General features: G+C 48.4%; 1 protein-coding gene across 1 annotated transcript in view; it reads right to left on the bottom strand.

Annotated features, from left to right (window-relative positions):
* The window catches only part of LOC141198713 (uncharacterized), a 96,183-nt gene extending 84,611 nt beyond the window's left edge, over window positions 1-11,572 (bottom strand). The window contains exon 1 of the mRNA XM_073663130.1: window positions 11,215-11,572. The gene's annotated coding sequence lies outside the window, so the exon portion shown is untranslated. The remainder of the gene's footprint in view (window positions 1-11,214) is intronic.
* Window positions 11,573-14,280: the final 2,708 nt, after the last annotated feature.

Raw genomic sequence — 14,280 nt, 5'->3', positions numbered from 1 at the left:
ATATAGGGGGCACACAGGTGTCATTACTAATATATAGGGCACAGGTGACATTACTAATATGTGGGAGCACACACGTGACATTACTATTATATGGGGGCACACAGGTGACATTACTAATATATGGGGCACACAGGAGACATTACTAATATATGGGGGCACACAGGTGACATTACTAATATATGGGGGCACACAGGTGACATTACTAATATATGGGGGCACACAAGTGACATTACTAATATATGGGGGCACACAGGGGACATTACTAATATATGGGGGCACACAGGGGACATTACTAATATATGGGGGCACAGGTGACATTACTGATATATGGGGGCACACAGGGGACATTACTAATATATGGGGGCACACAGGAGACATTACTGATATATGGGGTACACAGGTAACATTACTGATATATGGGGGCACAGGTGACATTACTGATATATGGGGGCACACAGGAGACATTACTGATATATGGGGCACACAGGTGACATTACTAATATATGGGGGCACACAGGTGACGTTACTAATATATGGGGGCACAGGTGACGTTACTAATATATGGGGGACACAGGTGACGTTACTAATATATGGGGGCACACAGGTGATGTTACTAATATATGGGGGCACACAGGTGACTTTACCAATACTTGGGGGCACACAGGGGGCATTACTAATATATGGGGCACACAGTTGACGTTACTAATATATGGGGCACACAGGTGACATTACTAATATATGGGGCACACAGGTGACATTACTAATATATGGGGCACACAGGTGACGTTACTAATATATGCGGCACACAGGTGACGTTACTAATATATGGGGGCACACAGGCGACATTACTAATATATGGGGGCACACAGGCGACATTACTAATATATGGGGGCACAGGCGACATTACTAATATATGGGGGCACAGGGGACATTACTAATATATGGGGGCACACAGGGGACATTACTAATATATGGGGGCACACAGGGGACATTACTAATATATGGGGCACACAGGGGACATTACTAATATATGGGGGCACACAGGGGACATTACTAATATATGGGGGCACACAGGGGACATTACTAATATATGGGGGCACACAGGGGACATTACTAATATATGGGGGCACACAGGGGACATTACTAATATATGGGGGCACACAGGGGACATTACTAAGATATGGGGGCACACAGGGGACATTACTAAGATATGGGGGCACACAGGGGACATTACTAAGATATGGGGGCACACAGGGGACATTACTAAGATATGGGGGCACACAGGGGACATTACTAAGATATGGGGGCACACAGGGGACATTACTAAGATATGGGGGCACACAGGGGACATTACTAATATATGAGGGCACACAGGCGACATTACTAATATATGGGGGCACACAGGCGACATTACTAATATATGGGGTCACAGGTGACATTACTAATATATGGGGGCACACAGGGGACATTACTAATATATGGGGGCACACAGGGGACATTACTAATATATGGGGGCACACAGGGGGCATTACTATTATATGGGGGCACACAGGGGACATTACTGATATATGGGGGCACACAGGGGACATTACTGATATATGGGGGCACAGGTGACATTACTGATATATGGGGGCACACAGGGGACATTACTAATATATGGGGGCACACAGGGGACATTACTAATATATGGGGGCACACAGGGGACATTACTAATATATGGGGGCACACAGGGGACATTACTAATATATGGGGGCACATAGGCGACATTACTAATATATGGGGGCACAGGGGACATTACTAATATATGGGGGCACACAGGGGACATTACTAATATATGGGGGCACACAGGGGACATTACTAATATATGGGGGCACACAGGGGGCATTACTATTATATGGGGGCACACAGGGGGCATTACTAATATATGGGGGCACACAGGTGACATTACTAATATATGGGGGCACACAAGTGACATTACTAATATATGGGGGCACAGGTGACATTACTGATATATGGGGGCACACGGGACATTACTAATATATGGGGGCACACAGGAGACATTATTATATGGGGGCACACAAGTGACATTACTAATATATGGGGGCACACAGGTGACATTACTAATATATGGGGCACACAGGTGACATTACTAATATATGGGGCACACAGGTGACATTACTAATATATAAGGGGCACACAGGTGTCATTACTAATATATAGGGGCACAGGTGACATTACTAATATGTGGGAGCACACAGGTGACATTATTATATGGGGGCACACAGGTGACATTACTAATATATAGGGGCACACATGAGACATTACTAATATATGGGGGCACACAGGTGACATTACTAATATATGGGGGCACAGGTGACATTACTAATATATGGGGGCACACAGGGGACATTACTAATATATGGGGGCACACAGGAGACATTACTGATATATGGGGCACACAGGTAACATTACTAATATATGGGGGCACAGGTGACATTACTGATATATGGGGGCACACAGGAGACATTACTGATATATGGGGCACACAGGTGACATTACTAATATATGGGGGCACAGGTGACGTTACTAATATATGGGGGCACAGGTGACGTTACTAATATATGGGGGCACACAGGCGACATTACTAATATCTTGGGGCACAGACGACATTACTAATATATGGGGACACACAGGTGACATTACTAATATATGGGGGCACACAGGTGACGTTACTAATATATGGGGCCACACAGGTGATGTTACTAATATATGGGGGCACACAGGTGTCTTTACCAATACTTGGGAGCACACAGGTGACGTTACTAATATATGGGGACACACAGGTGATGATACCAATACTTGGGGGCACACAGGTGACATTACTAATATATGGGGGCACACAGGTGACAATACTAATATATGGGGGCACACAGGGGGCATTACTAATATATGGGGGCACACAGGGGACATTACTAATATATGGGGCACACAGGGGACATTACTAATATATGGGGGCACACAGGAGACATTACTGATATATGGGGCACACAGGTAACATTACTAATATATGGGGGCACAGGTGACATTACTGATATATGGGGGCACACAGGAGACATTACTGATATATGGGGCACACAGGTGACATTACTAATATATGGGGGCACAGGTGACATTACTAATATATGGGGGCACAGGTGACATTACTAATATATGGGGGCACAGGTGACGTTACTAATATATGGGGGCACACAGGCGACATTACTAATATCTTGGGGCACAGACGACATTACTAATATATGGGGACACACAGGTGACATTACTAATATATGGGGGCACACAGGTGACGTTACTAATATATGGGGCCACACAGGTGACGTTACTAATATATGGGGCCACACAGGTGACGTTACTAATATATGGGGCCACACAGGTGACGTTACTAATATATGGGGGCACACAGGTGACGTTACTAATATATGGCGGCACACAGGTGATGATACCAATACTTGGGGGCACACAGGTGACATTACAAATATATGGGGGCACACAGGGGGCATTACTAATATATGGGGGCAAACAGGGGACATTACTAATATATGGGGGCACACAGGGGACATTACTAATATATGGGGGCACACAGGTGACATTACTAATATATGGGGGCACACAGGTGACATTACTAATATATGGGGGCACACAGGGGGCATTACTAATATATGGGGGCACACAGGTGACATTACTAATATATGGGGGCACAGGGGACATTACTAATATATGGGGGCACACAGGGGACATTACTAATATATGGGGGCACACAGGCGACATTACTAATATATGGGGGCACAGGTGACATTACTAATATATGGGGGCACAGGTGACATTACTAATATATGGGGGCACAGGGGACATTACTAATATATGGGGGCACACAGGGGACATTACTAATATATGGGGCACACAGGTTACGTTACTAATATATGGGGCACACAGGTTACGTTACTAATATATGGGGGCACACAGGCGACATTACTAATATATGGGGCACAGGTGACATTACTAATATATGGGGGCACACAGGTGACATTACTAATATATGGGGGCACACAGGTGACATTAATATATGGGGGCACACAGGTGACGTTACTAATATATGGGGGCACACAGGTGACGTTACTAATATATGGGGGCACACAGGTGACGTTACTAATATATGGGGGCACACAGGTGACGTTACTAATATATGGGGGCACACAGGTGATGTTACTAATATATGGGGGCACACAGGTGACGTTACTAATATATGGGGAGCACACAGGTGATGTTACTAATATATGGGGGGCACACAGGTGATGTTACTAATATATGGGGGCACACAGGTGACGTTACTAATATATGAGGCACACATGGGACATTACTAATATATGGGGACACACAGGTGACATTACTAATATATGGGGGCACAGGTGACATTACTAATATATGGGGACACAGGTGACATTACTAATATATGGGGTCACAGGTGACATTACTAATATATGGGGGCACACAGGCGACATTACTAATATATGGGGGCACACAGGCGACATTACTAATATATGGGGGCACAGGTGATATTACTAATATATAGGGGCACACAGGCGACATTACTAATATATGGGGACACACAGGTGACATTACTAATATATGGGGGCACACAGGTGACATTACTAATATATGGGGGCACACAGGAGACATTACTAATATATGGGGACACAGGTGACATTACTAATATATGGGGCCACACAGGTGACGTTACTAATATATGGGGGCACACAGGTGACGTTACTAATATATGGGGGCACACAGGTGTCTTTACCAATACTTGGGAGCACACAGGTGACGTTACTAATATATGGGGACACACAGGTGATGATACCAATACTTGGGGGCACACAGGTGACGTTACTAATATATGGGGGCACACAGGAGGCATTACTAATATATGGGGGCACACAGGGGACATTACTAATATATGGGGGCACACAGGTGACATTACTAATATATGGGGGCACACAGGGGGCATTACTAATATATGGGGGCACACAGGTGACATTACTAATATATGGGGGCACAGGGGACATTACTAATATATGGGGGCACACAGGGGACATTACTAATATATGGGGGCACACAGGCGACATTACTAATATATGGGGGCACAGGTGACATTACTAATATATGGGGGCACAGGGGACATTACTAATATATGGGGGCACACAGGGGACATTACTAATATATGGGGCACACAGGTTACGTTACTAATATATGGGGCACACAGGTTACGTTACTAATATATGGGGGCACACAGGCGACATTACTAATATATGGGGGCACACAGGTGACATTACTAATATATGGGGGCACACAGGTGACATTAATATATGGGGGCACACAGGTGACGTTACTAATATATGGGGGCACACAGGTGACGTTACTAATATATGGGGGCACACAGGTGACGTTACTAATATATGGGGGCACACAGGTGACGTTACTAATATATGGGGGCACACAGGTGATGTTACTAATATATGGGGGCACACAGGTGATGTTACTAATATATGGGGGCACACAGGTGACGTTACTAATATATGGGGGCACACAGGTGACGTTACTAATATATGGGGGGCACACAGGTGATGTTACTAATATATGGGGGCACACAGGTGACGTTACTAATATATGAGGCACACATGGGACATTACTAATATATGGGGACACACAGGTGACATTACTAATATATGGGGGCACAGGTGACATTACTAATATATGGGGACACAGGTGACATTACTAATATATGGGGTCACAGGTGACATTACTAATATATGGGGGCACACAGGCGACATTACTAATATATGGGGGCACACAGGCGACATTACTAATATATGGGGGCACAGGTGATATTACTAATATATGGGGACACACAGGTGACATTACTAATATATAGGGGCACACAGGCGACATTACTAATATATGGGGACACACAGGTGACATTACTAATATATGGGGACACACAGGTGACATTACTAATATATGGGGGCACACAGGAGACATTACTAATATATGGGGACACAGGTGACATTACTAATATATGGGGGCACAGGTGACATTACTAATATATGGGGGCACACAGGTGACGTTACTAATATATGGGGCACAGGTGACATTACTAATATATAGGGGCACACAGGTGACATTATTATATGGGGGCACACGTGACATTACTAATATATGGGGGCACACAGGTGACATTACTAATATATGGGGGCACACAGGTGACATTACTAATATATAGGGGGCACACAGGTGACATTACTAATATATAGGGGGCACACAGGTGTCAATACTAATATATAGGGGCACAGGTGACATTACTAATATGTGGGAGCACACAGGTGACATTACTATTATATGGGGGCACACAGGTGACATTACTAATATATGGGGCACTCAGGAGACATTACTAATATATCGGGGCACACAGGTGACATTACTAATATATGGGGCACACAGGTGACATTACTAATATATAGGGGCACACAAGTGACATTACTAATATATGGGGGCACACAGGGCACATTACTAATATATGGGGGCACACAGGGGACATTACTAATATATGGGGGCACACAGGGGACATTACTAATATATGGGGGCACAGGTGACATTACTAATATATGGGGGCACACAGGGGACATTACTAATATATGGGGGCACACAGGAGACATTACTGATATATGGGGCACACAGGTAACATTACTGATATATGGGGGCACAGGAGACATTACTGATATATGGGGGCACACAGGAGACATTACTGATATATGGGTCACACAGGTGACATTACTGATATATGGGGGCACACAGGTGACATTACTAATATATGGGGGCACAGGTGACGTTACTAATACATGGGGGCACAGGTGACGTTACTAATACATGGGGGACACAGGTGACGTTACTAATATATGGGGGCACACAGGTGATGTTACTAATATATGGGGGCACACAGGTGACTTTACCAATACTTGGGGGCACACAGGGGGCATTACTAATATATGGGGCACACAGTTGACGTTACTAATATATGGGGGCACACAGGTGACATTACTAATATATGGGGGCACACAGGGGGCATTACTAATATATCGGGGCACACAGGTGACGTTACTAATATATGGGGCACACAGGTGACGTTACTAATATATGGGGGCACACAGGCGACATTACTAATATATGGGGGCACAGGTGACATTACTAATATATGGGGGCACACAGGGGACATTACTAATATATGGGGGCACACAGGGGACATTACTAATATATGGGGGCACACAGGGGACATTACTAATATATGGGTGCACACAGGGGACATTACTAATATATGGGGGCACACAGGCGACATTACTAATATATGGGGGCACACAGGCGACATTACTAATATATGGGGGCACACAGGCGACATTACTAATATATGGGGGCACACAGGCGACATTACTAATATATGGGGGCACACAGGCGACATTACTAATATATGGGGGCACAGGTGACGTTACTAATATATGGGGACACACAGGTGACATTAATATATAGGGGCACACAGGCGACATTACTAATATATGGGGACACACAGGTGACATTACTAATATATGGGGGCACACAGGAGACATTACTAATATATGGGGACACAGGTGACATTACTAATATATGGGGGCACAGTTGACATTACTAATATATGGGGGCACACAGGTGACATTACTAATATATGGGGGCACACAGGTGACATTACTAATATATGGGGGCACACAGGTGACGTTACTAATATATGGGGCACAGGTGACATTACTAATATATAGGGGCACACAGGTGACATTATTATATGGGGGCACACAGGTGACATTACTAATATATGGGGGCACACAGGTGACATTACTAATATATAGGGGCACACAGGTGACATTACTAATATATAGGGGGCACACAGGTGACATTACTAATATATAGGGGGCACACAGGTGTCATTACTAATATATAGGGGCACAGGTGACATTACTAATATGTGGGAGCACACAGGTGACATTACTATTATATGGGGGCACACAGGGGACATTACTAATATATGGGGGCACACAGGGGGCATTACTAATATATGGGGGCACACAGGGGACATTACTAATATATGGGGGCACAGGTGACATTACTAATATATGGGGGCACACAGGGGACATTACTAATATATGGGGGCACACAGGAGACATTACTGATATATGGGGCATACAGGTAACATTACTGATATATGGGGGCACAGGTGACATTACTGATATATGGGGGCACACAGGAGACATTACTGATATATGGGGCACACAGGTGACATTACTAATATATGGGGGCACACAGGTGACATTACTAATATATGGGGGCACAGGTGACGTTACTAATATATGGGGGACACAGGTGACGTTACTAATATATGGGGGCACACAGGTGATGTTACTAATATATCGGGGCACACAGGTGACTTTACCAATACTTGGGGGCACACAGGGGGCATTACTAATATATGGGGCACACAGTTGACGTTACTAATATATGGGGCACACAGGTGACATTACTAATATATGGGGGCACACAGGGGGCATTACTAATATATCGGGGCACACAGGTGACGTTACTAATATATGGGGGCACACAGGTGACGTTACTAATATATGGGGGCACACAGGCAACATTACTAATATATGGGGGCACACAGGCGACATTACTAATATATGGGGGCACACAGGCGACATTACTAATATATGGGGGCACACAGGGGACATTACTAATATATGGGGGCACACAGGGGACATTACTAATATATGGGGGCACACAGGGGACATTACTAATATATGGGGGCACACAGGGGACATTACTAATATATGGGGGCACACAGGGGACATTACTAATATATGGGGGCACACAGGGGACATTACTAATATATGGGGGCACACAGGGGACATTACTAATATATGGGGGCACACAGGGGACATTACTAATATATGGGGGCACACAGGGGACATTACTAATATATGGGGGCACACAGGCGACATTACTAATATATGGGGGCACACAGGCGACATTACTAATATATGGGGGCACACAGGCGACATTACTAATATATGGGGGCACACAGGCGACATTACTAATATATGGGGGCACACAGGCGACATTACTAATATATGGGGGCACACAGGCGACATTACTAATATATGGGGGCACACAGGAGACATTACTGATATATGGGGCACACAGGTGACATTACTAATATATGGGGGCACACAGGTGACATTACTAATATATGGGGGCACAGGTGACGTTACTAATATATGGGGGACACAGGTGACGTTACTAATATATGGGGGCACACAGGTGATGTTACTAATATATGGGGGCACACAGGTGACTTTACCAATACTTGGGGGCACACAGGGGGCATTACTAATATATGGGGCACACAGTTGACGTTACTAATATATGGGGGCACACAGGTGACATTACTAATATATGGGGGCACACAGGGGGCATTACTAATATATCGGGGCACACAGGTGACGTTACTAATATATGGGGCACACAGGTGACGTTACTAATATATGGGGGCACACAGGCGACGTTACTAATATATGGGGGCACAGGTGACATTACTAATATATGGGGGCACACAGGGGACATTACTAATATATGGGGGCACACAGGGGACATTACTAATATATGGGGGCACACAGGGGACATTACTAATATATGGGGGCACACAGGGGGCATTACTAATATATGGGGGCACACAGGGGACATTACTAATATATGGGGGCACACAGGGGACATTACTAATATATGGGGGCACACAGGGGGCATTACTAATATATGGGGGCACACAGGGGACATTACTAATATATGGGGGCACACAGGGGACATTACTAATATATGGGGGCACACAGGGGACATTACTAATATATGGGGGCACACAGGGGACATTACTAATATATGGGGGCACACAGGGGACATTACTAATATATGGGGGCACACAGGGGACATTACTAATATATGGGGGCACACAGGCGACATTACTAATATATGGGGGCACACAGGCGACATTACTAATATATGGGGGCACACAGGCGACATTACTAATATATCGGGGCACACAGGCGACATTACTAATATATGGGGGCACACAGGCGACATTACTAATATATGGGGGCACACAGGCGACATTACTAATATATGGGGGCACACAGGGGACATTACTAATATATGGGGGCACACAGGGGACATTACTAATATATGGGGGCACACAGGGGGCATTACTAATATATGGGGGCACACAGGGGACATTACTAATATATGGGGGCACACAGGGGACATTACTAATATATGGGGGCACACAGGGGACATTACTAATATATGGGGGCACACAGGGGACATTACTAATATATGGGGGCACACAGGGGACATTACTAATATATGGGGGCACACAGGGGACATTACTAATATATGGGGGCACACATGGGACATTACTAATATATGGGGGACACAGGGGACATTACTAATATATGGGGGCACACAGGGGACATTACTAATATATGGGGGCACACAGGGGGCATTACTAATAAATGGGGGCACACAGGGGACATTACTAATATATGGGGGCACACAGGGGACATTACTAATATTTGGGGCCACACAGGGGGCATTACTAATATATGGGGGCACACAGGGGGCAATACTAATATATGGGGCACACAGGGGGCAATACTAATATATGGGGGCACACAGGGGGCAATACTAATGTATGGGGGCACACAGGGGGCATTACTAATATATGGGGGCACATAGGGGGCAGTAATACTATTTCGGGCACACAGGAGTTCTGGCTGCTGCAGGTGAATAGGGGGATGTTATCTTGTGGGGTCACAGGGGGAGAAGGGAGAATTATTACAGTGGCCGGTACAGAGGGGAGGACATTACTGTCTGGAGGCAAAGAGGAAACCGCAATCACTGCACACACAGATAGGAATCGCAGGTGTGAATAAGGACTATAGTGCGTGTGCTAATAATGTGTACAGGGCTGTGGAGTGTGACGACGATATAGAAGGAAGAAATAATAAGCATAGAGAATAACGCAGAGTCTGCACAGACCTCCAGCTGCAGAGCCGCACACCGGGACAGACGGAGCCACCTGGGGAAGGGCAGCGTGTAGATAGCAGGCGGCTGTGTGAGGTGACGTCACCGGACGGGGCGGGGCCTTCTCCATTCCACTGCGGTAGAGACTGAAGCCAAGTGTGCTACAGGACCTTTGCTGACATCAGACCAATGTCGCCATGCAAGGCTGTGTCACCGTGAGATGGCGGGGCCTAGTCAGCGCAGGGTTGTGTGGAGCTCGGAGTTGCTTTTTCCTCACTGTCTCCTCCGCTGTAGACAGTTCCGTACTGCCACCACTAGATGGCGCTGCTCCCGGCTCCTCATACACTCTGCTGTGTAGCTCGGAGTTGCTCTTTCCTCACGGTCTCCTCCGCTGTAGCCGCTCAGTGCTGAGGGGAGGAGATTGGAGCTGCTGGAGCGCGGGCCTCCGCTGTAGACAGTTCCGCACTGTCACCACTAGATGGCGCTGCTCCCGGCTCCTCATACACTCTACTGTGTAGCTCGGAGTTGCTCTTTCCTCACTGTCTCCTCCGCTGTAGACAGTTCCGCACTGTCACCACTAGATGGCGCTGCTCCTGGCTCCTCATACACTCTGCTGTGTAGCTCGGAGTTGCTCTTTCCTCACTGTCTCCTCCGCTGTAGCCGCTCAGTGCTGAGGGGAGGAGATTGGAGCTGCTGGAGCGCGGGCCTCCGCTGTAGACAGTTCCGCACTGTCACCACTAGATGGCGCTGCTCCCGGCTCCTCATACACTCTGCTGTGTAGCTCGGAGTTGCTCTTTCCTCACTGTCTCCTCCGCTGTAGCCGCTCAGTGCTGAGGGGAGGAGATTGGAGCGCGGGCCTCCGCTGTAGACAGTTCCGCACTGTCACCACTAGATGGCGCTGCTCCCGGCTCCTCATACACTCTACTGTGTAGCTCGGAGTTGCTCTTTCCTCACTGTCTCCTCCGCTGTAGACAGTTCCGCACTGTCACCACTAGATGGCGCTGCTCCTGGCTCCTCATACACTCTGCTGTGTAGCTCGGAGTTGCTCTTTCCTCACTGTCTCCTCCGCTGTAGCCGCTCAGTGCTGAGGGGAGGAGATTGGAGCTGCTGGAGCGCGGGCCTCCGCTGTAGACAGTTCCGCACTGTCACCACTAGATGGCGCGGCTCCCGGCTCCTCATACACTCTGCTGTGTAGCTCGGAGTTGCTCTTTCCTCACTGTCTCCTCCGCTGTAGACAGTTCCGCACTGTCACCACTAGATGGCGCTGCTCCCGGCTCCTCATACACTCTGCTGTGTAGCTCGGAGTTGCTCTTTCCTCACGGTCTCCTCCGCTGTAGCCGCTCAGTGCTGAGGGGAGGAGATTGGAGCTGCTGGAGCGCAGACCTCCGCTGTAGACAGTTCTGCACTGTCACCACTAGATGGCGCTGCTCCTGGCTCCTCATACACTCTGCTGTGTAGCTCGGAGTTGCTCTTTCCTCACTGTCTCCTCCGCTGTAGCCGCTCAGTGCTGAGGGGAGGAGATTGGAGCTGCTGGAGCGCGGGCCTCCGCTGTAGACAGTTCCGCACTGTCACCACTAGATGGCGCTGCTCCCGGCTCCTCATACACTCTGCTGTGTAGCTCGGAGTTGCTCTTTCCTCACTGTCTCCTCCGCTGTAGACAGTTCCGCACTGCCACCACTAGATGGCGCTGCTCCCGGCTCCTCATACACTCTGCTGTGTAGATGGAGTTGCTCTTTCCTCACTGTCTCCTCCGCTGTAGACAGTTCCGCACTGCCACCACTAGATGGCGCTGCTCCTGGCTCCTCATACACTCTGCTGTGTAGATGGAGTTGCTCTTTCCTCACTGTCTCCTCCGCTGTAGCCGCTCAGTGCTGAGGGGAGGAGATTGGAGCTGCTGGAGCGCGGGCCTCCGCTGTAGACAGTTCCGCACTGCCACCACTAGATGGCGCTGCTCCCGGCTCCTCATACACTCTGCTGTGTAGCTCGGAGTTGCTCTTTCCTCACTGTCTCCTCCGCTGTAGCCGCTCAGTGCTGAGGGGAGGAGATTGGAGCTGCTGGAGCGCGGGCCTCCGCTGTAGACAGTTCCGCACTGCCACCTCTAGATGGCGCTGCTCCTGGCTCCTCATACACTCTGCTGTGTAGCTCGGAGTTGCTCTTTCCTCACTGTCTCCTCCGCTGTAGACAGTTCCGCACTGCCACCACTAGATGGCGCTGCTCCCGGCTCCTCATACACTCTGCTGTGTAGCTCGGAGTTGCTCTTTCCTCACTGTCTCCTCCGCTGTAGCCGCTCAGTGCTGAGGAGAGGAGATTGGAGCTGCTGGAGCGCGGGCCTCCGCTGTAGACAGTTCCGCACTGTCACCACTAGATGGCGCTGCTCCTGGCTCCTCATACACTGCTGTGTAGCTCGGAGTTGCTCTTTCCTCACGGTCTCCTCCGCTGTAGCCGCTCAGTGCTGAGGGGAGGAGATTGGAGCTGCTGGAGCGCGGGCCTCCGCTGTAGACAGTTCCGCACTGTCACCACTAGATGGCGCTGCTCCCGGCTCCTCATACACTCTGCTGTGTAGATGGAGTTGCTCTTTCCTCACTGTCTCCTCCGCTGTAGCCGCTCAGTGCTGAGGGGAGGAGATTGGAGCTGCTGGAGCGCGGGCCTCCGCTGTAGACAGTTCCGCACTGTCACCACTAGATGGCGCTGCTCCCGGCTCCTCATACACTCTGCTGTGTAGCTCGGAGTTGCTCTTTCCTCACTGTCTCCTCCGCTGTAGCCGCTCAGTGCTGAGGGGAGGAGATTGGAGCGCGGGCCTCCGCTGTAGACAGTTCCGCACTGTCACCACTAGATGGCGCTGCTCCCGGCTCCTCATACACTCTGCTGTGGAGCTCGGAGTTGCTCTTTCCTCACTGTCTCCTCCGCTGTAGCCGCTCAGTGCTGAGGGGAGGAGATTGGAGCTGCTGGAGCGCGGGCCTCCGCTGTAGACAGTTCCGCACTGTCACCACTAGATGGCGCGGCTCCCGGCTCCTCATACACTCTGCTGTGTAGCTCGGAGTTGCTCTTTCCTCACTGTCTCCTCCGCTGTAGACAGTTCCG

The sequence above is a fragment of the Phyllobates terribilis genome, unplaced genomic scaffold (genome assembly GCF_046119375.1).
Source record: "Phyllobates terribilis strain yellow unplaced genomic scaffold, ASM4611937v1 Scaffold_99__1_contigs__length_5935540, whole genome shotgun sequence".
NCBI lineage: Eukaryota > Metazoa > Chordata > Amphibia > Anura > Dendrobatidae > Phyllobates > Phyllobates terribilis.
This window is presented reverse-complemented; position numbering and strand designations above follow the sequence as displayed.